The following is a 24893-nucleotide window of genomic DNA, read 5'->3' on the forward strand; positions in this document are numbered from 1 at the left end:
ACCCGGCTCTTGGGAACAGCGTTAACTGTACACTGATTCCCAAGCACTGGTATGTGTCACACGGATGACACACAGGTGGACACATATCTCCAGTCCCGTAAATATCAGGACATGTGAAAGAGCCCTAATATACACACGCAGATACACATACCCACAGAAATGGGGACACGTACACACGCAGGCAAGCACACACAGAAATGCACACGCAATCATGCACAGACACACTCAGACAATCACACACAAAAATGCAGACAAGCAGGGAAGCACGCACAAACGTGTGAAGACACATATACACGTAGGCATGCAGGCACTCAAATACATACACATGCTGGCATATACACACACACGCAGGCATATACACACACACATGCAGGCATATACACACACACACATGCAGGCATACATACACACACACACAAGCAGGCATATACACACACACACACACACATATGCAGGCATATACACACACACACATGCAGGCATACACAAACACACATACATGCAGGCATATACACACACACACACATGCAGGCATATACACACACACACATGCAGGCATACATACACACACACAAGCAGGCATATACACACACACACACATGCAGGCATACACACACACACACATGCAGGCATATACACACATGCAGGTATATATACACACACACATGCAGGCATATACACACACACACATGCAGGCATACATACACACACACACACATAGACACACACACACACATACATACACACACACATATACACGCACACATACATACACACACACATACATACACATACACACACACACACATATACACGCACACACACACACACCTGCCCACAAACACACACACACACACCTGCCCACACACACACACACATATACACACACACACCTGCCCACAAACACACACACACACCTGCCCACACACACACACCTGCCCACACACAAACACACCTACACACACACACCTGCCCACAAACACACACACACCTGCCCACACACACACCTGCCCACACACACACACACACCTGCCCACACACACATACACCTGCCCACGCACAAACACACCTGCCCACACACACACACACACACCTGCCCACACACAAACACACCTGCCCACACACACACACATATACACACACACACCTGCCCACACACACACACACACACACACACCTGCCCACACAGACAGCTGCCCACAAACACACACACACCTGCCCACACACACATATGCCCGCCCACACACACACTCACCATCCCCCGGCTCCATTCCTCCTGCCTGCTCTGTCTCTTTTCCGGTGCAGCACTGCAGGCCGGGGCGCACTGCGTGACGTCACAGCTAGGAGACACAGCCGCGCACAGGGCCATGTCTCCTAGCAGTGACGCGGCCGGGCCAGCACAGGGAAGTTAACTGCTGCAGTGCTGGCCCGGCCGATGAAGAAGTAGCGGCGGCCGCTGCTGGGGGAGTGGTCCGGGCCCCCCCCTCCCGCCACTGCTACCGCTATGTGCCGCGGCGGCCCGCACATATAATGAGGGCAATCCGGCATTAGACACCCCGCCTGGAGCCGCGGGCCCCCTGCCGGCTCGGGGCCCCGGGCGGTCACCCGGATTGCCCTCATTATAATCCGCCTATGTATCCATGCCCTGTTTCATCTCTATAGAAAGGCAAAATCATGATAGAAAACATGACCATGATATTTCCCGCCCGAGACCTCCATGGGCGAAGATATCCTGAAAGTTGGGGATCTCATAAACTTCTAAAAGATCTAGCACACCTATGACAAGTCCTCATATGAGCTCACCAATAGAAGGTATGTGGGTGTAACCGTGATCTTATTAAATCAGAGCTTGGATTTTGGTCATTGGTCAGTCCTGGAAGGTACAGCTTGCTGTAGTTGTATCTGTTTTCCTAAGGAGTTCTTCTAAGGAGTGCTTCCTTGCGCTAAGCTCTGAGCTATTTCTCTGACACAGGTTTATCACTTTTCTTTTATTATCTTTTTGATTTTATGTTAATGTATATATCATATTGTTTGTATCATCTTTGTGTATTTTTTATACACACTGCCTACTTTTCAAGATTAGATCACTTGTTTTTATTCTGTTATTCCCACACCCTATCATTTCTTTCTTAGAAAATTGGGCGTGAGGAGCGATCAACACGCCCATATGATGGCGCGGTCGAGCATGTAAATTGTAACTCCCTACATGTATTTCTATAGCAGGACTAACAACGTTTGGCGTTCGAAACGTGTAGGTTTCACAGAGGTCTCCACCTTTATTTATTTTATTTTTGCAATGTGTATATCTTTTTAATGGATTAACAATAAAATCATAATTTTATCTGCAATTGAATCTGGAAGCTGACGCATCACAATGTCGGTGGATATGCACCTTCTCTTTTTGGTTGAGGAGAAGGTGACTCCTACAGGGTGAGATAGAAAAATGCAATGAGCCTAAGAACTATCAGGCAGGTAATTGCTTATTACGTGCTTGTTCTACCCTGTGGTGGCTCAGATCGCTCCTGGACCACTCCTAACAGCGATTCTGCTGCTTCACGTCAACAGAACAGCTCTTCCTCTTCCCGACTGCTCTGTCAAAGAGGCGTGACTGCCAACTTTATGCTGATAGGCAGCAGGGAGCCAGCTGTCAATCAGCATGACACCGGCAGTCACACCCCATCAACAGATCAGAGCGGGAGCTGAAAAATCACTGTCAGGAGCGCTCCATGACCACTCTGAACCAGCAAATATCGGCGCCTGGCACAACAGGCACATAGTTAGCAAATACTTGCCTGTTAGTTCTTAGGTCCATGGTAAAAAAAAAAAAAAAAAAGTCCCGGACAACCCCTTTTAATATTAAGGAGCAGGAATTCTCCGCATGATGCTATAATCAAGAAAACATGAAATTCTCTCCTGCCCAGTCAGTCTGCCCGATCTGTTACACCATGATTACCAAAACCTCGACTCATTCCACTGCCCACTTGTATTACCACTTACCCGGCTCTGCTTGACCCCTGTTACCAGGCCATTGGCTTGTCTGACTGCAAGTGCACACTTCTGAACCGGGAGTCCCTGTGGATTTTCACATCCCCTCAATTTGACATAATGAATTTCAGTGACACAGAGGATTGTTCGGCTAGACCAGGGGACTCAAACTCGGCTGGGTATATGGGCCGCACATGGAAAAAATTTGAATTTGGGGGCCGCATTCTTTGTTCAATGTGACATTTTTAGTGATACCATTTTTTTTGTATACACCTTTTGAACATTTTTGCCGTGTTTATTTTTTTATGGCTTGGGTCGTTATGGATGTGGCGATAATAAACGTGCACTTTTTTGTGTTTACTTTAGTTTACATAAAAAACAGCATTTTTAGTGCCCAATATTTTTTCATGCTTTATTTTATTTTTTATTTTTTTTACAATTTTATTTCCCCCAATTGGCCACATACAGTAATATTGTCTTACAATTAGCATCATATAGTAATAATGGAAAACATCTTGTAGTAATGTTCCCCATCCAAGTCCCCATCTTGTACTAATGTGCCCCATCCAGGTCCCCATCCTGTGGCAACGTTCCCCATCCTGACGCCCATCTTGTACTAATGTGCCTCATCCAGGTCCCCATCCTGTGGCTATGTGCCCCATCCAGGTCCCCATCCTGTGGCAATGTTCCCCATCCAGGTCCCCATCTTGTGGCTCTGGTCCCCATCTTGTGGCTCTGTGCCCCATCTAGGTCCCCATCTTGTGGCTCTGTGCCCCATCCAGGTCCCCATCCTGTGGCAACGTTCCCCATCCTGGCGCCCATCTTGTACTAATGTGCCTCATCCAGGTCCCCATCCTGTGGCAATGTTCCCCATCCAGGTCCCCATCTTGTGGCTATGTGCCCCATCCAGGTCCCCATCTTGTGGCTATGTGCCCCATCCAGGTCCCCATCTTGTGGCTATGTGCCCCATCCAGGTCCCCATCTTGTGGCTCTGGTCCCCATCTTGTGGCTCTGTGCCCCATCCAGGTCCCCATCTTGAGGCTATGTGCCCCATCCAGGTCCACATCTTGAGGCTCTGTGCCCCATCCAGGTCCCCGTCCTGTGGCTATGTGCCCCATCCATGTTCCCGTCCTGTGGCTATGTGCCCCATCCAGGTCCCCGTCCTGTGGCTATGTGCCCCATCCAGGTCCCCTCTTGTGGCTATGTGCCTCATCCAGGTCCCCATCTTGTGGCTATGTGCCCCATCCAGGTCCCCTCTTGTGGCTATGTGCCCCATCCAGGTCCCCGTCCTGTGGCTATGTGCCCCATCCAGGTCCCCGTCCTGTGGCTATGTGCCCCATCCAGGTCCCCTCTTGTGACTATGTGCCTCATCCAGGTCCCCATCTTGTGGCTATGTGCCCCATCCAGGTCCCCTCTTGTGGCTATGTGCCCCATCCAGGTCCCCGTCCTGTGGCTATGTGCCTCATCCAGGTCCCCATCCTGTGGCTATGTGCCCCATCCAGGTCCCCTCTTGTGGCTATGTGCCCCATCCAGGTCCCCGTCCTGTGGCTATGTGCCCCATCCAGGTCCCCATCTTGTGGCTATGTGCCCCATCCAGGTCCCCTCTTGTGGCTATGTGCCCCCTGTGCTGTTCTTCACACACATAAAATAGAAAAAAAAAAAGATGATTCTCACCTGTCCTCCGTTCCCTCGGCGGCCTTCCTGCAGATGTGGCCCGCAGGCACCACAGAGTCAGACCCCTTGACGATCCCGACCTGGTCCAGGAGGAGCCGCCGACAGCAGCGCTGCATTGCCGCACAGAGACCGTCTCCCAGCACTGCATTTCCAATGTCAGCCGCCGGCCAATCAGAGGCCAGCAGCTGACATCTGCATATGGCAATGACGTCATACTCGCTGCGCCGACACGCAGATGTCAGCTGCTGGCCTCTGATTGGCCGGCGGCTGACATTGGAAATGCAGTGCTGGGAAACAGTCTCTGTGTGGCAATTCAGCGCTGCTGTCGGCGGCTCCTCCTGGACCAGGTCGGGATCGTCAAGGGGTCTGTGCCTGCGGGCCGCATAAAGCCGCCTCAGGGGCCGCATGCGGCCCGCGGGCTGCGTGTTTGAGACCCCTGGGCTAGACTGAACAAACTAGCATCTATTTTTGATAATAAACCATCAGTGGTGACAACAGAACCGGATGAATTTAACGATCTCATGTTCCAGATGGAAAACAAAATGACCAGAGAACTTAAAGTTTGGTGGGATCTCACAACCTTGGACGCATATATAAAAAAGAAAATGATCCCTAGAGGTCTGCGTTTAAAAAAAAGTCACCACCACTATATACAATGACGGTTTTCAAGAAGATCAGAATGCGATTCTTAGTCAATGTTCACTGAATCTTATGCACCTCATAATCAAACATGAGGAACTGGAACTGACTTAAATTTAATTGGATATTAAAAATAAACAATCGTCTTTGGGGAAATATGTGCAACTAAAAGAATTTAATATTTGTAATGACAAACTGAAATCTAATTTGGCCAAGTTGGAGAACACCATTATGGATATAAAAAGATCCAAGTTCAAAAGGGACAGTGAGGACTATACGCAGAACAAGATTTATAGTTGGAATAAACAATTACCATCCATCTTAAAAAAACGCTCCCACAAACGTTTTCAGAGATCTGGAAGAGGGAGTTTTAAGGAGCATGATGATGTTACAGATAATTCTTTTGCTGCCACCTCTGATGATTACTCAGATTCATCTATGAGTTCAATGGGAGAAATGCAACAATTGTATTTTATCAAAAATAAATTATCTAGTGCTGGTGGAGCGATTACAAAAAACGGAGGAAGAGGGCGTGGCGCCCCTGAGGGTTCGGTCGCCACAGGGGGGTACTGCATCTTGTGAAAGAGGTGTGGTATCTCCTCTCCCAGGTTAGGATGGAGCACCTGTCAGGACCCCACCTCATCACTCAACACTACACACTCCTGTCCTATGGGGGGCTAGTATGCACTAGGGTGCTGCCCCAGCAGGATAATGGAGATGAGGGAACCAAAGATAGGGGAAACCATGTAGTGGGTGAGGGTGGAGGACGCACTTTTAGGTTACACTTGTAGATACAGTCCATATTTAACAGCCAGCCATCTTAAGTTCAAGGTTGTTTGATTGTGGTCTTCACAGCTGGCAGTGGGCTTGTGTAGGAGCCTGCAGCGTGCTGGAGATGCACGGTCCTCGTGCTCTGGCCTTGAGACGAGGAGCAGGATAGAGTTAACGGAGGTCTCTACCCGGTCAAGGTCCCTGCTTAAGAAGGCCTGGAGGGGAGCTGAGGAGGAGAGCTCCGCAGGCAAAAGGATCCCAGGGAATACGGATGGAGCGGCATACGCCACCTGTACTCTCCATTCTGGCCTAGTCAGAGGGACTCCTGCTGCAAGAGGGGTACCAGCCCCCGATATCTGACTTTGTTACTTCACGTCTCAGTCGGAAAAGCCCGGAGGCTAAGTGGTTCCCACCGGGTAACAGACGGAGCGGAGTCGCCACCCGTGCCCTTGTTCTGTGTATAGCCAGAGGGAGACCCAGCCTTGCAACACGCACTGCACACGGACAGGAGAGGCCCAAGGGGGAGATTTCTAGGAACACGCTGGTGCTGGGGGTCCTGATAGACGCACCTGAACTACCGGGGTGTGCCGAACCCCCTTCTCTGGTGGCCACAGCACGCCATGAGGAGCAAGGAGAAGCCTTGCAGCTGACCTCTAACAACGTGAGTAAAGCTTGGAAGACTACATCCATTGCCTCCGATCCATTATTGCAGCGCGACACCACACCGCACCACTGTACCTACTACGACTCCCCTCATCCTCCTTTTTCCTCTGCCCTGAGGCCCTGCTCCGCCTGTGGGGAGTAGTACTACCATCGGCTGCCACAACATCCCCCCTCAGAGGACTGCAGCAGCGCTGGTGGCGCATCACCAGACACCACAGGTGGCGTAGTCGTTTATCCACTCATAATTGCCACTCATCAACTGGCCCCTATTTTTAATGTGTGCGCCCTGGGCACGGACCGGGCCGAGGCCGCGACTGCATCCCCATTCTACCAACTGGGCCCGCCGTCCGAGTACACCCCTTTCCCAGGGAGGGTTAGGCGCTACTGAAACAGCTAGTGGCGGGTCACACAAGGGCGGGACGTAAGCGTAAATGCAAACAAGTACCCGACACAGAGCAAAAAACGCCATTATTAGAGTCACCTGTTTGGAATCTCTCTAGCTACATCTTATCTGAGAGTCAAATTTCTCTCCTGGCTAAAGGCCTGAGCTTTTCACCTTCTAACGAATTCGACATTTTCAGAACAATTCTGGATGTTAACAAACTAGCACGTAACCTCACCATCCGATGTCATTTTATGGACATGAAAAATCCACAGAATACAGCTTCAGAAGAAGTTTCTCCTAGGACAAGCCAGGATTCCATGTTATTATTCACAGAACAACAGTCTTTATTACAAATGAAACAATTCGAGACGGAATCTTTAATTCCAAATGTAAATTTAAATGAGGACTTTCGGGCTGGTAATCCTTTCTTTTACCCACTTCAGTCCAGACCATTGGTTCTGGATCAGTTCCAGGACTTAATTGAAAAAGAACTAGTGGAATTAAAGAATGAATTATCTTCTACTAATCATTTGGACTCTAATCTGACATATAGAGAAAAAGACGCTCTGAAAAAATTAAAGGATAATTCAGACATACTAGTCCGCTCAGCGGATAAAGGTGGCACTATAGTACTGAATGCAGGATTGTATAAAAAATTGAATTTGATGGATTTAGAAAATAGGGATGTTTATTTGGAGTTAGCTAGAGATCCTACTGTTGAGTTTAATGCTGCTATGTATAATCTATTAAACGAAGGTTTGCACTGAGGGGCCCTAAAAAAAAAATTAATGGAATATTTATACGTAGATCACCCAATTGTTCCAGTTTACCATTCGCCTCCAAAAATACATAAAAATATTTTTCCACTACCTTTAACCCCTTTACTACCCAAGGTGGTTTGCACATTAATGACCAGGCCAATTTTTACAATTCTGACCACTGTCACTTTATGAGGTAATTACTCTGGAACGCTTCAACGGATCCCCCTGATTCTGAGATTGTTTTTTCGTGGCATATTGTACTTCATGACTGTGGTAAAATTTCTCCGATATCACTTGCATTTATTTGTGACAAAAACTGAAATTTGGCAAAAATTTTTGAAAATTTAGAAATTTTCAAAATTTGAATTTTTATGCCCTTAAATCAGAGAGATATGTCACACAAAATAGTTAATAAATAACATTTACCACATATCTTCTTTACATCAGCACAATTTTTAACCAAATTTTTTTTTTATTAGAGAGCTATAAGGGTTAAAAGTTGACCAGAGATTTCTCATTTTTCCAACAAAATTTACAAAACCATTTTTTTAGGGACCACATCACATTTGAAGTCACTTTGAGGGGTCTTTAAGACAGAAAATACCCAAAAGTAACACCACTCTAAAATCTGCACCCCCAAGGTGCTCAAAATCACATTCAAAAAATGTATTAACCCTTCAAGTGCTTCACAGAAATTTTTGGAATGCGGAAGAAAAAAATTAACATTTAACTTTTTTCACAAAAATGTTACTTTAGACCCAATTTTTTTATTTTCACAGGGTTAACAGGAAAAAATTGACCCCAAAATTTGTTGTTCAATTTTCCCTGACCACACAGATACCCCATATGTGGGGAAAAAACACTGTTTAGGCGTACGGCAGGGTTCGGAAGGGAAGGAGCGCCATTTGACTTTTTGAAAGTAAAATTTGCTTGAATAATTAGCGGACGCCATGTTGTGTTTGGGGAGCCCCTTATGTGTCTAAACAGTGGAAACCCCTCACAAGTGACACCATTTTGTAAACTAGACCCCTCAGAGAACCTTTACAGAAGTTTAAACATGGAGCCATGACAATAAATAATCAAACTTTTTCCACAAAAATTATGTTTTAGCCCCATTTTTTTATTTTCACAAGGGTAAGAGGAGAAAATGGCCCCAAAAACTTTTTGCAATTTCTCCTGAGTACGCCAATACCCTATATGTGGGGAAAATACAGTGTATGGGTGCACGGCAGAGTTCAGAAGGGAAGGAGCACTGTGTGACTTTTTGAACGCAAAATTGGCTGGAATTGAGGGCGGACGCCATGTCACGTTTGAAGAACCCCTGATGCGCCTAAATAGTTGAAACCCCCCACAAGTGACCCCATTTTGGAAACTACACCCCTCAAGGATTTTATCAAGGGGTATAATGAACATTTTGAACCCGGTACGACACATAATTTGATAACATTAGGTCATCATATTGAATAAGTTGTCATTAGTCTTGAGCACAAGTGCTCGGTACTTGAGTTTGCATCGTGTACTCGGGTATGCACCATGTATCGCACGTGCTCGAGTGACATGCTCGAGTCCTGCCCACATGTTTCACAGTTATTAGACACCCAAAACAAACATGCAGGGATTGCTGGTGCATGGCAGGCAATCCCCGCACGTTTTTTTTGACTGTGAAGCATATGGGGCAGAGACTTGAGCACCCGTGATACTCAATGCATACCCGAGCACCCGATGCAAACTCAAGTAGCGAGCACTTGTGCTCAACACTAGTCGCCATATCGTCATCTTTTTTTTTTTTGCTTTTGAAAAAAATCCCAACCCTAGCACAACCCTAACCCTAGAGTTTATTTTTTACACCGTTCCTTGTGCAGTATAAGTGATTAGACGACTTTATTCTTTGGGTCGGTGAGATTACAGCGATACCAGAATCCTATCGGGTTTTTATGATTGACAGCTGTCTCACACTAAAAGACGCATTTTTTTGCAAAATCTAGTTTTTGCATCGCCATATTTTGAGAGCTATAATTTTTCCATATTTTGGCCGACAGAGTCATTTGACAACTTGTTTTTTGCGGGATGAGTTGACGTTTTTATTGGTACCATTTTCAGGCACGTGACATTTTTTGATCGCTTTCTATTCCGATTTTTGGGAGGCAGAATAAGCAAAAACAAACAATTCAGGAATTGTTTTTTTTAATTTTTTAATGCTGTTCCGCGTGTGGTAAAATTGATGAGGTAGCTTTATTCTTTGGGTCTGTACGTTTACAGCGGTACCACATTTATATCTTTTTTTATGTTTTGGCGCTTCTACACAATAAAAGCTATTTTCTAGAAAAAATTATTTTTTTGCATCACTTTATTCTGAGAGCTATAACTTTTTTATTTTTCAGCTGATGGAGCTGTATGGCGGCTTGTTTTTTCTGGAACAAGATGACGTTTTCAGTGGTACCATTTTTGTTTATATTCATCTTTTTGATCGCGTTTAATTCCAATCTTTGTTTGGCAGTATGATGATAAAGCATCGTTTTTTGCTTTGTTTTTTATTTTAATTTTTTACCGTGTTCACTAAAGGAGTTAACTTCTGAGACAGTTTTATAGGTCAGGTCGTTCCAGACGTGGCGATACCAAATATGTGTACTTTTATTGTTTTGTTTGTTTTTTTTCATTATAATATTTATTGATGGGTACATTATATTTTTATTTTTGGTGAATTTTTTTTTTTTTTACATTTTTTTACCACTTTTTTTTACTTTTATACTTTGTCCCACTATGGGACTTTCACTTTTTATACTCTGATCGCCTGTATAACATAGGGATGGAGCACCATCCCTGTGCTATACAGGCTGTCAGCGCTGTAGATGCAGAAGATACTTTGGTCATGCACTGTGCATGATCAAAGTATCTTTCTGCTGTCTGGTGACCCGGATGTTGTCATGATGACATCTGGGTTACCATGACAACCACGGAAGCCAGCCTCAGACAGCGCGCGACAGCGGGGAAGAGGTGAGTATGCAGTACTTACCTCCGCAATGCTGTGATCGACTTCGATCGCAGCATTGCGGGGGTTAATGTGCTGGGAGCCGTGCATGACCGCTCCCAGCACATAGCAAAAATCAGCTCACACCCGGCGGCGATCGCGCCCGCACAGCCTGTGTGTGGCCGAAATCAACAGGGCGTACAAATACGTACCTGGCTCTTAAAGCCCAGGGCGCAGGTACAGTACGTATTAGTAAGCCCTTGGCTGTAAAGGGGTTAAGACCCATAGTGGTGGGGATTGGTTCCAATGGTGAAAAATTAAGTGCCTGGATGGATTTTTACCTACAGCCTCTGGTTCAGGAAACTCCGAGTTACATTAGGGATTCAAAATTCATAGTGACCATTTTTGATAAATTTGAATGGCCAAAAAACTTTGGATGATTGTCCTGTGATGTGGTGGCATTATACCCCCTCAATTCCACCCCATATTGCTTTAGCATTTTTAACCTACCACCTTGACACATACAGTTCGTACACTATAGAAATAAAAGAATTTCTGGTCATAGCAGTACAGTTCCTCTTAGAACGTAATTATTTTAGCTTTGATAAAAGTTTTTTTTTTACAGAAAAGAGGAGTCAGCATGGGCAGTAAATTTTCTCCTTCGCTAGTGAACATAGTGATGTGTAGGTGGGGGAGCTTTTCATTTACCATAATGATAACACATATAGTGGACACATTGTGTGGTACGGTAGATTTATTGATGACCTCCTCCTGGTGTGGGGGGCACACAGGAGGAGGTGGTACAATTTGTACAGTACATCAACTGCAATCATTTTAATCTTAAATTCACTTAGTTCTACCATTCATCCAAAATTACTTTTTTGGATCTCGAACTTGAGGCTACCAAGGAAAAAGAATTGGTCAAAATTAATCCCCACAGAAAATCTACAGCCTCAAATTCTATTCTATGAGCTAAATGTTGTCATCCGCCACATATTAAGAGAAATATCCCTTACGGTGAGCTAATACGAACAATACGAAATTGTTCAGATAACATCACTTTTCAGAAGGAATCAGAAAAAAATTGTAACAGACTATCCAATAGGTGCTATCCTGAGTGGTCTTTAAGAAAAGCGAGTAGAATTGTCTCCAATATAAATCGGAAAGATATACTCCGAAATAAACAGAAAAATAACATTAACACATTGGATACTAGGGTAACGTTTTCTACCACCTATAGTCCTCAGTATAAGAAAATTACATCTAGAATTAAAAAGTATAACCCTATTATATATCAGAGCAAGAAACTAAAAAACCTACTTTCTAATGACATCGGCTTTGCAGCCAGGAAAGCGCCCGCTCTGGGAACCATCCTTTCTCCTAGCTTATACACCAGTGAGACTAATACTGTACAACCAAATTGGCTCAGCACAAAAGGTTTCTTCAGATGTGGAGCCAATCGGTGCAAAGCGTGTCTACACGCGGTTAAAACAGATAGTTTTATGTCCTTAAGTAATGATAGAGAATATAAAATTCATGATTTCCTCAATTGTAATTCATCAGGGGTTATATACCTTATAGAATGCACCTTGTGGAAGGTCCACTATGTGGGTTGTACCACAGGTGCGCTGAAAGTCCGTATCAGAAGACATCTTTCTGATGCGATTAATTTGGAAGCCATAAATACATCAGCAGTATCGAGGCATTTTGCGAGAGTTCATAAAGGTGACACCTCATTCTTTAAATATATGGAGATAGAGAAGGTATATAGATCCACACGAGGGGGGGATCATAAGTGCAAACTTCTGAACCGGGAGTCCCTGTGGATTTTCACATTGGATACCACAGGGGTTAAATTCAAGACAGGATCTGATACTGCAGTATTAAGAAATATAATTCTGCATTTATTTCCATGCATGTACACTGGGTACGGAAAGTATTCAGACCCCTTTAAATTTTTCACTCTTTGTTTCATTGCAGCCATTTGGTAAATTCTAAAAAGTTCATTTTTTTCTCATTAAAGTCCACTCTGCACCCCATCTTGTCTGAAAGAAAACAGAAATGTAGAAATTTTTGCAAATTTAATAAAAAAGAAAAACTGAAATATCACATTGGCATAAGTATTCAGACCCTTTGCTCAGAATTGAGTAGAAGCACCCTTTTGGGCTAGTACAGCCATGAGTCTTCTTGGAAATGATGCAACAAGTTTTTCACACCTGCATTTTGGGATCCTCTGCCATTCTTCCTTGCAGATCCTCTCCAGTTCCGTCAGGATGAATGGTAAACGTTGGTGGACAGCCATTTTCAGGTCTCTCCAAAGATGCTCAATTGGGTTTAGGTCAGGGCTCTGGCTGGGCCAGTCAAGAATGGTCACATAGTTGTTCTGAAGCCACTCCTTTGTTATTTTAGCTGTGTGCTTAGGGTCATTGTCTTGTTGGAAGGTGAACCTTTGGCCAAGTCTGAGGTGCAGAGCACTCTGGAAGAGGTTTTGATCCAGGATATCTGTGTACTTGGCCGCATTCATGTTTCCTTCAATTGCAACCAGTCGTCCTGTCCCTGCAGCTGAAAAACACACCCATAGCATGATACTGCTGTTATGATCTGCTACAAGAACTAAGGAAAGAGAGGAAATCTGTCCATACAATAGGACTAAGCTGATTCCCTACGATGCAGCGGGCAACCTGTTCCTTGTGAACAGACCCGCCTTCATCCGCGGCTAGTCTGAACGCAGACCTATAGATTAAAGGGAGGGGTCCCTAAAAGAACTAAGGACTGGGACAAAATTGGACACCTCCTGGCAGAAGTAGTAGCAGAAGAAGACAAACAGACAAAAGTACTTAGTGGTCCAAGGACCAAACAAACTAGAGAGATACAGTAGGTACAAAGCACCTGGCTAGATTAAGAGTCAAAGTAACACTAAAGTCCAGCAAAGCCTGAAGGGTGGAGCTGGAATAAATAGGCAGAAGGTCACGTGACCACAAAATAGAAAAAACTAACAGGAGCGTTCTAACAACTGCCACCACCATGTTTCACTGTTGGGATTGTATTAGGCAGGTGATGAGCAGTGCCTGGTTTTCTCCACACATACCACTTAGAATTATCACCAAAAAGTTCTATCTTCGTCTCATCAGACCAGAGAATCTTATTTCTCATAGTCTGGGAGTCCTTCATGTGTTTTTGAGCAAACTCTATGCGGGCTTTCATATGAGGAGAGGCTTCCGTCTGGCCACTCTGCCATAAAGGCCCAACTGGGGGAGGGCTGCAGTGATAGTTGACTTTGTGGAACTTTCTCCCATCTCCCTACTGCATCTCTGGAGCTCAGCCACAGTGATCTTGGGGTTCTTCTTTACCTCTCTCACCAAGGCTCTTCTCCCACGATTGCTCAGTTTGGCTGGACGGCCAGGTCTAGGAAGACTTCTGGTGGCCCCAAACTTCTTCCATTTAAGGATTATGGAGGCCACTGTGCTCTTATGAACCTTGAGTAATGCAGAAATTCTTTTATAGCCTTGGCTATATCTGTGCCTTGCCACAATTCGGTCTCTGAGCTCCTTGGGCAGTTCCTTTGAGCTCATGATTCTCATTTGGTCTGACATGCACTGTGAGCTGTGGGGTCTTATATAGACAGGTGTGTGTCTTTCCAAATCAAGTCCTATCAGTTTAATTAAACACATTTGGATTCCATTGAAGGAGTAGAACCATCTCAAGGAGGATCACAAGGAAATGGACAGCATGTGACTTAAATATGAGTGTCTGAGCAAAGGATCTGAAAACTTATGACCATGTGATATTTCAGTTTTTCTTTTTTAATAAATTTGCAAAAAAATTCTACATTGCTGTTTTTTTCAGTCAAGATGGGGTGCAGAGTGTACTTTAATGAGAAAAAAAATGAACTTTTTAGAATTTATCAAATGGCTGCAATGAAACAAAGAGTGAAAAATTTAAAGGAGTCTGAATACTTTCCGTACTCACTGTATGTATCTATATACACTGCTCCAAAAATAAAGGGAATACTTAAAACAACAGAATATAACTCCAAGTAAATAAACTTCTGTGAATTCAAACTGTCCACTTAGGAAGCAACACTGATTGACAATCAATTTCACATGCTGATGTGCAAATGGAATAGACGATAGATGGAAATTATTGGCAATTATCAAGACACCCTCAATAAAGGAGTGGTTCTGCAGGTGGGGACCACAGACCACATCTCAGTACCAATGCTTTCTGGCTGATGTTTTGGTCACTTTTGAATGTTGGTTGTGCTTTCACACTCGCGGTAGCATGAGACAGACTCTACAACCCACAGAAGTTGCTCAGATAGTGCAGCTCATCCAGGATGGCACATCAATGCGAGCTGTGGCGAGAAGGTTGGCTGTGTCCAGAGGCTGGAGGCGCTACCAGGAGACAGGCCCGTACACCAGGAGATGTGGAGGGGGCCGTAGGAGGGCAACAACCCAGCAGCAGGATCGCTATCTCCGCCTTTGTGCAAGGAGGAACAGGAGGAGCATTGCCAGAGCCCTGCAAAATGACCTCCAGCAGGCCACAAATGTGCATGTGTCTGCACAAATGGTTAGATACCGACTCCATGAGGGTGGTATGAGGACCCGACATCCACAGATAGGGGTTGTGCTCACAGCCCAACACCATGCAGGATGTTTGGCATTTGCCACAGAACACCAGGATTGGCAAAGTCGCCATTTGCGCCCTGTGCTCTTCACAGATGAAAGCAGGTTCACACTGAGCACATGTGACAGACGTGACAGAGTCTGGAGTCGCCGTGGAGAGCGACATCCTTCAGCATGACCGGTTTGGCAGTGGGTGAGTAATGGTGTGGGGTGGCATTTCTTTGGAGGGCCACACAGCCCTCCATGTCCTTGCCAGAGGTAGCCTGACTTTCATTAGGTACCGAGATGAGATCCTCAGACCCCTTGTGAGACCATATGCTGGTGCGGTTGGCCCTGGGTTCCTCCTAATGCAGGACAATGCCAGACCTCATGTGGCTGGAGTGTGTCAGCAGTTCCTGCAAGATGAAGGCATTGAAGCTATGGACTGGCCCGCCCGTTCCCCAGACCTGAATCCGATTGAGCACATCTGGGACATCATGTCTCGCTCCATCCGCCAACGTCACGTTGCACCACAGACTGTCCAGGTGTTGGCGGATGCTTTAGTCCAGGTCTGGGAGGAGATCCCACAGGAGACCGTCCGCAACCTCATCAGGAGCATGCCCAGGCGTTGTAGGGAGGTCATACAGGCACGTGGATATATATATATATATATACTGTACCTTTTTGTCATTCTAGTAATAGGGCCATAATTAAGACATGATTTGTTGAAACGCGTAGGTCTGTAAGCTATGATAGTTGCACATTTGCTGTATTCTTTGTGGAGCAGTGTTTTATATGGCTAATAAAAGCTAAGTTTTAATATTTTTTCTACTAAACAAACCTTTACGCTGGATCATTTGCACTTTTCCCTTGTCTGACTACACTTACGTTTCGCCCTGGTACCACTTATCTGCATCTCCAGAAGTTTCCCATTTCTCTATTATACTCTTCAAATTACATTTTGAGACTTTCTCCTCCTGTTGTTGCACATATTTTTTTTCCCTTCATCTGCACAGGTATCATTAATCTATCAATTATAATGGCCGTACCAGGTCCTGCAGGTCCTGTATCCCGTACACATGACGTGGGCAGTGCACGGCATGCCGCTAGTTTTTATTCTGAGTGCTCTTATATACGGTGGTAGTGTTACACAATGTTGAGCCTGTGATTTGCAGAGTGAAATGTCTGACTGCTAGAACAGAAGTATACGGCAGATTCTACAGCATGGATACATAAAGGACGTCCTGGGGGAATATACCTCCCTCCAATACTCGTCCAGTCCCTGCCTCACTCTAGAGACATTTATAATAACTCCAGGACTATGGAGCTGGTCATTTTCTCATAATCTGAGGCCATTATTAGTGATCTCGCATTGTACGGTAATATCACCCTGGAGGTTTTGATGTATTTAGTGTAATAACGCCATCTAGAATATACAGTATATATCAGGCGATACCATGCTTTCTATAGTTAGTCGTCTTATGTGCCCTCTATAGCTATATATTATAATTTATATTTCTTTATAATAATTTATAATAAATTATTCGATAGTTTTTCAGCTTTATGATGTTTATTAATCTGCTGTAATTATAAAAGAAAGTCCAACCTTACAGTGGACACAGGTGGAAGTGTCCTCCATGATGGTGTAGGCTGAGGTGGAGCAAGTATATACTCAGTGGGGGATCAAGATGACCAGTATTCCTCAGGGTTCCTTGTTATCAGGGAGGGACCCGGTGTATGTAATCAAAAGATCTTATCCTCTGACCGGCTGTGTGCCATCAACAGGTAATGATCCTCTGTCCGGCTGTGTGCCATCAACAGGTAATGACCATCCGGCAGTGCGACATCAACTGGTCATCACCCTCCAGCTGTGTGCCATCAACAGGTAATGACCATCCGGCAGTGCGCCATCAACAGGTAATGACCCTCTGGCTATGGCCATCAATAGGTCATCACCCTCCGGCTGTATGCCATCAACAGGTAATGACCATCCGGCAGTGCGCCATGAACAGGTAATGACCATCCGGCTGTGTGCCATCAACAGGTAATGATCCTCTGTCCGGCAGTGTGCGATCAACAGGCAATGACCATCCGGCAGTGCAACATCAACTGGTCATCACCCTCCAGCTGTGTGCCATCAACAGGTAATGACCGTCCGGCAGTGCGCCATCAACAGGTAATGACCCTCTGGCTATGGCCATCAATAGGTCATCACCCTACGGCTGTGTGCCATCAACCGGTAATGACCATCCGGCAGTGTGCCATGAACAGGTAATGACCATCCGGCTGTGTTCCATCAACAGGTAATGATCCTCTGTCCGGCTGTGTGCCATCAACAGGTAATGACCCTCTGGCTATGGCCATCAATAGGTCCTCACCCTCCGGCTGTGTGCCATCAAGAGGTAATGACCATCCGGCTGTGCGCCATGAACAGGTAATGACCATCCGGCTGTGTGCCATCAACAGGTAATGATCCTCTGTCCGGCTGTGTGCCATCAACAGGTAATGACCCTCTGGCTATGGCCATCAATAGGTCATCACCCTCCGGCTGTGTGCCATCAAATGCTTTTATCTTCTGTCCAGTTTTGTGTCATCAAGAGGTAATGACCCTCTAGCTGTGGGCCATCAACAGGTCATCACCCTTCGGCATTTAGGCTTCTTGTCTTCTGTAAGATGCGATTCTTGAGTCTCCTGATGTTAAAAAATATTTAAAAAATCACCGATTAAACTAATAATCTATCTAGTACATAAGCATCACAATTTATAATCTATGTAGTGCATAAGTATGACAATTTAGCTCACAGAACATACACTATGCTAAAACATTAGACCCTACAAGCAGAAATTTGCTAAACTAACATAAATATAACTGACAAATCAGTAGAAAAATCGCTACCAATGGCACAGCTCTCTTCACATCAACCTGTAACCATAGTAGATAAGAAATAGAGGACAATGCTCATAGTCAGTTATCAACAATTCGGCATGGGGCATCCCACCAGAGACATTATAATATCTAGTAGATTATAGATGGCAATAGAATTTACCAACAAGCACATAGTACGCCAAACTCAAGTACATAGTATGCCAAACCTCAACACGTTTTCATAAAATAGGTTCATCAGAAGCACATACTAGACAGTGATACTTAGCAAAGCGTTCATAGATATATGCGCCATATGATAAGGTGCTAAAGTGCAAGTGTGTGACAAAATATCCATTCGATTTCAGGTGCAATGCTGCCTTGTATGTAGTAAGATGGTGCCCATCAGACAGCATGTATAGGACTAACCTGTGATGAAAACACGAGCAATGGGAAAGTTCAAGCAGTTGCCTTCTCAATCTTCCTCGCCTCTAAGACATCTAAGGAAACATCTTCTCCTCTAGATTTTGGGTTGAGGTGTTGTAGGCATTTCTGGCTCTGGCATTCTAGGTTCTGACATACTAGGTTCTGACATGCTAGGTTCTGGTGTTCTAGATTCTGGTGCTCTTGGCTCTGGAATTCTGGATTGTTGGTTTCTCTGAAAAATCAGTAACCTCTCTTTATGCTCTGTGGAACTTCGAACTCTTCTTCCTATATTGTTGTGAGGGATCGTTCTGACCCAGACAATATCACTGAACGCCACTTTATAGTTGCAGCTAGGAACCTTTTTCGCATCCTGCGGTGCAGGAGCCATGGATGGAGTAGAACATTTGCCATTGGGCAGGACAGGTGTTCTCCTGGAGTCTTGCTCCTGAATCTGAGGGATGCAAATCGGCTCCTTACAAGCACTTTGTTCCTTCAGAATGGTTTTGTTCTCAGGAGTTTTCTGATTGTTTCACCAGGTTCAGACATTGCCCACTTGCTTAGGACAAGACTTAAGGCCAAATACTCTAGTATTGTCAGTAGTGTCATCACCGCAACAAAAACTGCGCCACGGAAGAGCCAAAGAGGAAGATTGATGGAAGCTTGATAGGTGCTTCTCCTGAGATCCACGGGTAGTGGGTCATCCTATAATAAAGAAAAAAAACATAATAAAGTCCTGTATATTTATACCCAATCCAGTCAAACAGAGAGCCCTTGTTATTATACAGTGATGGATACATTATCAAGCAACTTTCAGAAATATCCCATTGAGAAGATCAGGAAGAAGTTTGGGATTCACCTCCAGGGTCCATGGAATATTATTTACAGTTGGACTTTCATATGACGGACGGTCACGTGTCCAGTATGAGAAGTCCTGCAAGAGGCGATATTCTCATTAGCTGATCCTTGTGACCTCCATATTGATGAGAACATACTCGCCCTCAGTGTACTGTAATGTGGGGGGTAGAGCAACGTAAAGCACAGAAATGATAGGATGATACTCATCATCTCCAGAGGTCTCTCAGCACCAAGGTATGGTCAATGAGATACAAGCTGCAGATGGGCCGAGGCTTCTAATATACCCAGGGGTGACATCACAAAGCCCTCTGTGACATCATTGCACAGTTCTACCCATCATGTCACTGATACTTTGGACCTAGCTAAAAGTCTAAGGCTGTGTTCCCACGTAGCGTTTTTCAAGCGTATATGCTGCGGAATTTCCGCAGCGTAAACACTTGAAAAACGCATGTATATCCGCACCCCATGGTCCCCAATGGCATTCCGCAATGTCAATGCCCATGCTGCGGATTTTTCCGCAGCGTATATGCTGCGGTCAAAAATCCGCAGCATGTTCATTAATTTTGCGGAAGCGCAGCGGAATCAATGTGCGGATGGTACCCAAGTCTGGAGGAGAGGAGACTCTCATCCAGACCTGGGTACCAAAGAACCTGTAAAAAAAAGAATAAAATAAAGTTTATACTTATCTTCTGATGTTTTCCCTCCGTCGCGCTGTTGTCTGAAGGACCTGCCACGTCATTGAGTCATGTGACCCACCACATGACTCAATGACGTCACCGCAGGTCCTGCACACAACAGCGTGAGCCGCTCAAGACTCCGGACGGGGCAGAGAATGCATCGGAAGGTGAGTATAAAGTTTATTTTTTTATTTTTTACCATTCTGAACAAGTTGTCAAGCACTTTTCCAAGTGATGCTTGGAGAAGTGCTTGATAACCGGCATGCGGAAATGCATGCAAAGACGCCTCACAAACGCTTCTACCTGGCGGGAAAACCGCATGTAATATCCGCATGCGATTTTCCCGCCAGGGAGAAGCGTAAAAAATATGCTTCAGGTCCGCAACGTGGGCACATAGCCTAAAAGAGAACCCTTCCACATGATTTCCAATGATGGAGCAGCTTCAGTTTTTCAAGAAAAGTTTAAAAGATATAATCTGTGCTGTGATTGGTCACAATGGCACATGAAGCAGAACGTCTTTAGATCTTTTAAAGGGAAAGTGTCAGCAATTTTTTTACAATTGTAAAATTGTAAAGTATTTATATTTATATATAAATACACATATATATTTAAAAAGGTTTTAATGGTATAAAATCTGAAAAAAATATTTTAACTGTTTTGATGTTTTCATCTTGTAAACACTAGGGGGAGCAGCTGCTGACATTTCCATGAAAACAGAATACAGCTAGCTCGCATTACGACTGCAGTAAAAGTGGGCGGGATCTGCTCACATGGGTGTGATGTCACTCCTCCCCTTCTGGGCGTTTGCAAAAAGGTAAATGAGACTGTAGTTTAGGATCACAGTGCGGAGCGATCACTGGTGACTGCAAAGTGATATATAAGGGACAACACCAAAGTCATTAATCACTACAAGGACAAAGCAGGAATGTGGGAGTCAGAGGGGTCACCCCACACTTATATCCCCTCTGACTGTCACTTCCTAAGCTCCTTTCCCTGCCATAACCTCTTATTCCCGCAGGTAAATTCTTACAGGACCCCCCTCCCCATCCCCTTCCCCTGCCGCAGCTGATTCTAAACGTCCTCCATATGTAATAATAGACAGGTACTCACCGGCAGCCTATGGTAATTCACAGGGTAGAACAGGGTACAGCACAGAAACAATATGGCGACCCTCATTGTCTCCAGGGGGTATCTCAGCACCAAGATATGACCAATGAGATATGAGCTCCAGGTGGATGGAGCCCCCTTATATACCCCAAGGGTGACATCACAACGCCGTCTGTGACATCATCACCCACAACATTCCGTCACATGACATCACCCAGCACCAGCATCATGTGACCCAGAGTAAATAGAAACGGTCACTGTTGCCTATAGCAACTATTCAAAACTAAGTTTAAACTTTTCCAACAGCTAAAGGCGGCTCTGTGATGGCAGTTTCTTCTTGTGGACGGTTGTGATAAATCTGCAGAACATCTACATAACGCGACATGTAGAAAATCCTGTCTTTTCCCCTCTGTTCTTCCTCTGGTGCTACAGAGACGGATAGAAGGAGCTTTTCCAGACCTTACAGTGCACAATATGGGACCTAATCACTGATATCCCAGATCTCCTCAGTACAAGCATACCGCCAACCTATGAGGACTAGAAAGAGGGCGAAATCATGCGGCACGCGTAGTCTGGCCACGCCCCTATCCACACCCCAAGCCACGCCCTTTTTATACCTTGTCAGGAGGAGATGTCTGTACAAAGCGCAAGTTATCAAAAGGCTGAAGGAACACTTTATCAACATGAATGAAGGTTTTGAGGGGCATCCACTGTCCCGGCACTACCGGAAGTTCCACAACCAATCTTATAAGGACACTAAGTTTTGTGGGATCCGATTAGTCCCCAGAAAATGGAGGGGAGGTGATTACCTGAGATTAATGTCGCGGATGGAATCCAAATGGATCTTCACATTAAATAGCTTGGCTCTGAAGGGCCTTAATCACGAGAGTCAGCTGTATGCCTTCAACTCGCAGCGGTATATACTGTATGTATTTTTTATCCCAGTACCAATTGAACATTTACATTGCACTTTTATGAACCTCCTTATATTTTATCAATATAATATGTCTTTTGGATATATTCCTTTGAATCCACCTATTTTATATATGTATTTGTTTCTATACATTGATACCCCTATTGGAGATACAATATAATGTTTTTATTTTTCTCCTTCATTTTTTCCTTTTTATCTCTGGATGGTACTAAGTGCCGAATTTATACTATCCTGGTAATATACACTGATTAACAGACTGTTTTTTATAGCCATCAGAAATATAAGTATATAATTTTTATTCATTTTTAACTAATTGTGAAAGTTTGAGCAAAGTCTTTTTTATTATTATTTTTTTCACACACAGTCTATTCTTATTGGAATTCTATCTTAGTTCTATTGCACCTCCATATGTCCTTTTGCACCCTCTTGATAGTATTGGATCTTCCTCCATTTCTTTGGTTGTATTATCTTTGTGGGGGCGTTTGGACTTTATTAGGTTACCAGTTTGACTACCAGCAAGAAGCTGACGAAGAGGAACTGTGAGTCCTCGAAACGCGTAGTTTTTTTTGGCCTATACAGGACATCGAAGGAGAAGGAGAGAGTCAATGCACAGGGATAAGCCCTCCTGATATCCAGAAGATATATATAACCATATCATATTATTAATACAAAATATAAATGCACAGAGTCAATAAAATCACTTAAAAACACCAAACCCCATCCTTACTTTGCAAGATACCTATTCCAAAGATACCTATTCCAAGATACCTATTCCAAATTCTATGATTCTATGATTCTATGATTCAAAGGTATATATAGGTTTTCTGGCACCCGGTGTAGAAGGGGCTGGCTGGCACATTTTAGCCTGAGGGGCAAGCACACAGCAGTGGCCCATGAGTAGCGGCCCATCCTTAACATGTTTATTACCAGATGCATCATAAGCCTATATTCACACGACCGTATTGTCTAAGTGTTGCCCGTGAAAAAAGCTGACAGCACTTGGACCAGTTCAGATGAGTGTTTGCAGTGGTCAGACATAGTACATATTATTCTTATGTATTACTATTATTAAAGCAGATTTACCTTTTTAGAGATGTAGTACCAGGGGCGGACCTACCGCCCGTGCAGCCGGTTCATTGAATGGGAAAAAGAACTTCGGCACTCCATACATGAATATATAAGAAATATTGTATCTAGACTAATGTCACTTTGAAAAATGAAGGTTTTTTGCGCATAATTTGGCCAATTTATGTGTGCCCATCAACCACAACAAGGTCACCTTCGTATGATGGGAAACTACGCTACGCTACCACTGGATATGCCACTCTTGGGCTGTAAGCCTGTATGGACAATATGTCTCTGCTTGGGCTTTTAACCTACAATGTATGGGCTGGTAGAGCTAGTTAAAACCACCTGTGACTGAATGGGAGGGACACATGGTCAGAAAAAAGGCTGTCAAACTTCTAATAGTGTGAACACGTACCTGCTGCAATGCTCCAGGAGCGGGATCCCAAAAATGATTAATAGAAAAAAGAGAGGGGTCGCTCACTGGTCTATTCGGGTGCTCTGAAGAAAAGAGTAATCTCAATAGCAAAAAGAAGCTCCACCAGCCCATACATTGTAGGTTAAAAGCCCAAGCAGAGACATATTGTCCATACAGGCTTACAGCCCAAGAGTGGCATATCCAGTGGTAGCGTAGCGTAGTTTCCCATCATACGAAGGTGACCTTGTCGTGGTTGATGGGCACACATAAATTGGCCAAATTATGCGCAAAAAAACTTCATTTTTCAAAGTGACATTAGTCTAGATACAATATTTCTTATATATTCATGTATGGAGTGCCGAAGTTCTTTTTGCTATTGAGATTACTCTTTTCTTCAGAGCACCCGAATAGACCAGTGAGCGACCCCTCTCTTTTTTCTATTAATCATTTTTGGGATCCCGCTCCTGGAGCATTGCAGCAGGTACGTGTTCACACTATTAGAAGTTTGACAGCCTTTTTTCTGACCATGTGTCCCTCCCATTCAGTCACAGGTGGTTTTAACTAGCTCTACCAGCCCATACATTGTAGGTTAAAAGCCCAAGCAGAGACATATTGTCCATACAGGCTTACAGCCCAAGAGTGGCATATCCAGTGGTAGCGTAGCGTAGTTTCCCATCATACGAAGGTGACCTTGTCTTGGTTGATGGGCACACATAAATTGGCCAAATTATGCGCAAAAAACCTTCATTTTTCAAAGTGACATTAGTCTATATACAATATTTCTTATATATTCATGTATGGAGTGCCGAAGTTCTTTTTGCTATTGAGATTACTCTTTTCTTCAGAGCACCCGAATAAACCAGTGAGCGACCCCTCTCTTTTTTCTATTAATCATTTTTGGGATCCCGCTCCTGGAGCATTGCAGCAGGTACGTGTTCACACTATTAGAAGTTTGACAGCCTTTTTTCTGACCATGTGTCCCTCCCATTCAGTCACAGGTGGTTTTAACTAGCTCTACCAGCCCATACATTGTAGGTTAAAAGGCCAAGCAGAGACATATTGTCCATACAGGCTTACAGCCCAAGAGTGGCATATCCA

Source organism: Phyllobates terribilis, unplaced genomic scaffold, assembly GCF_046119375.1.
Source record: "Phyllobates terribilis strain yellow unplaced genomic scaffold, ASM4611937v1 Scaffold_35__1_contigs__length_13245226, whole genome shotgun sequence".
Taxonomy (NCBI): Eukaryota; Metazoa; Chordata; class Amphibia; order Anura; family Dendrobatidae; genus Phyllobates; species Phyllobates terribilis.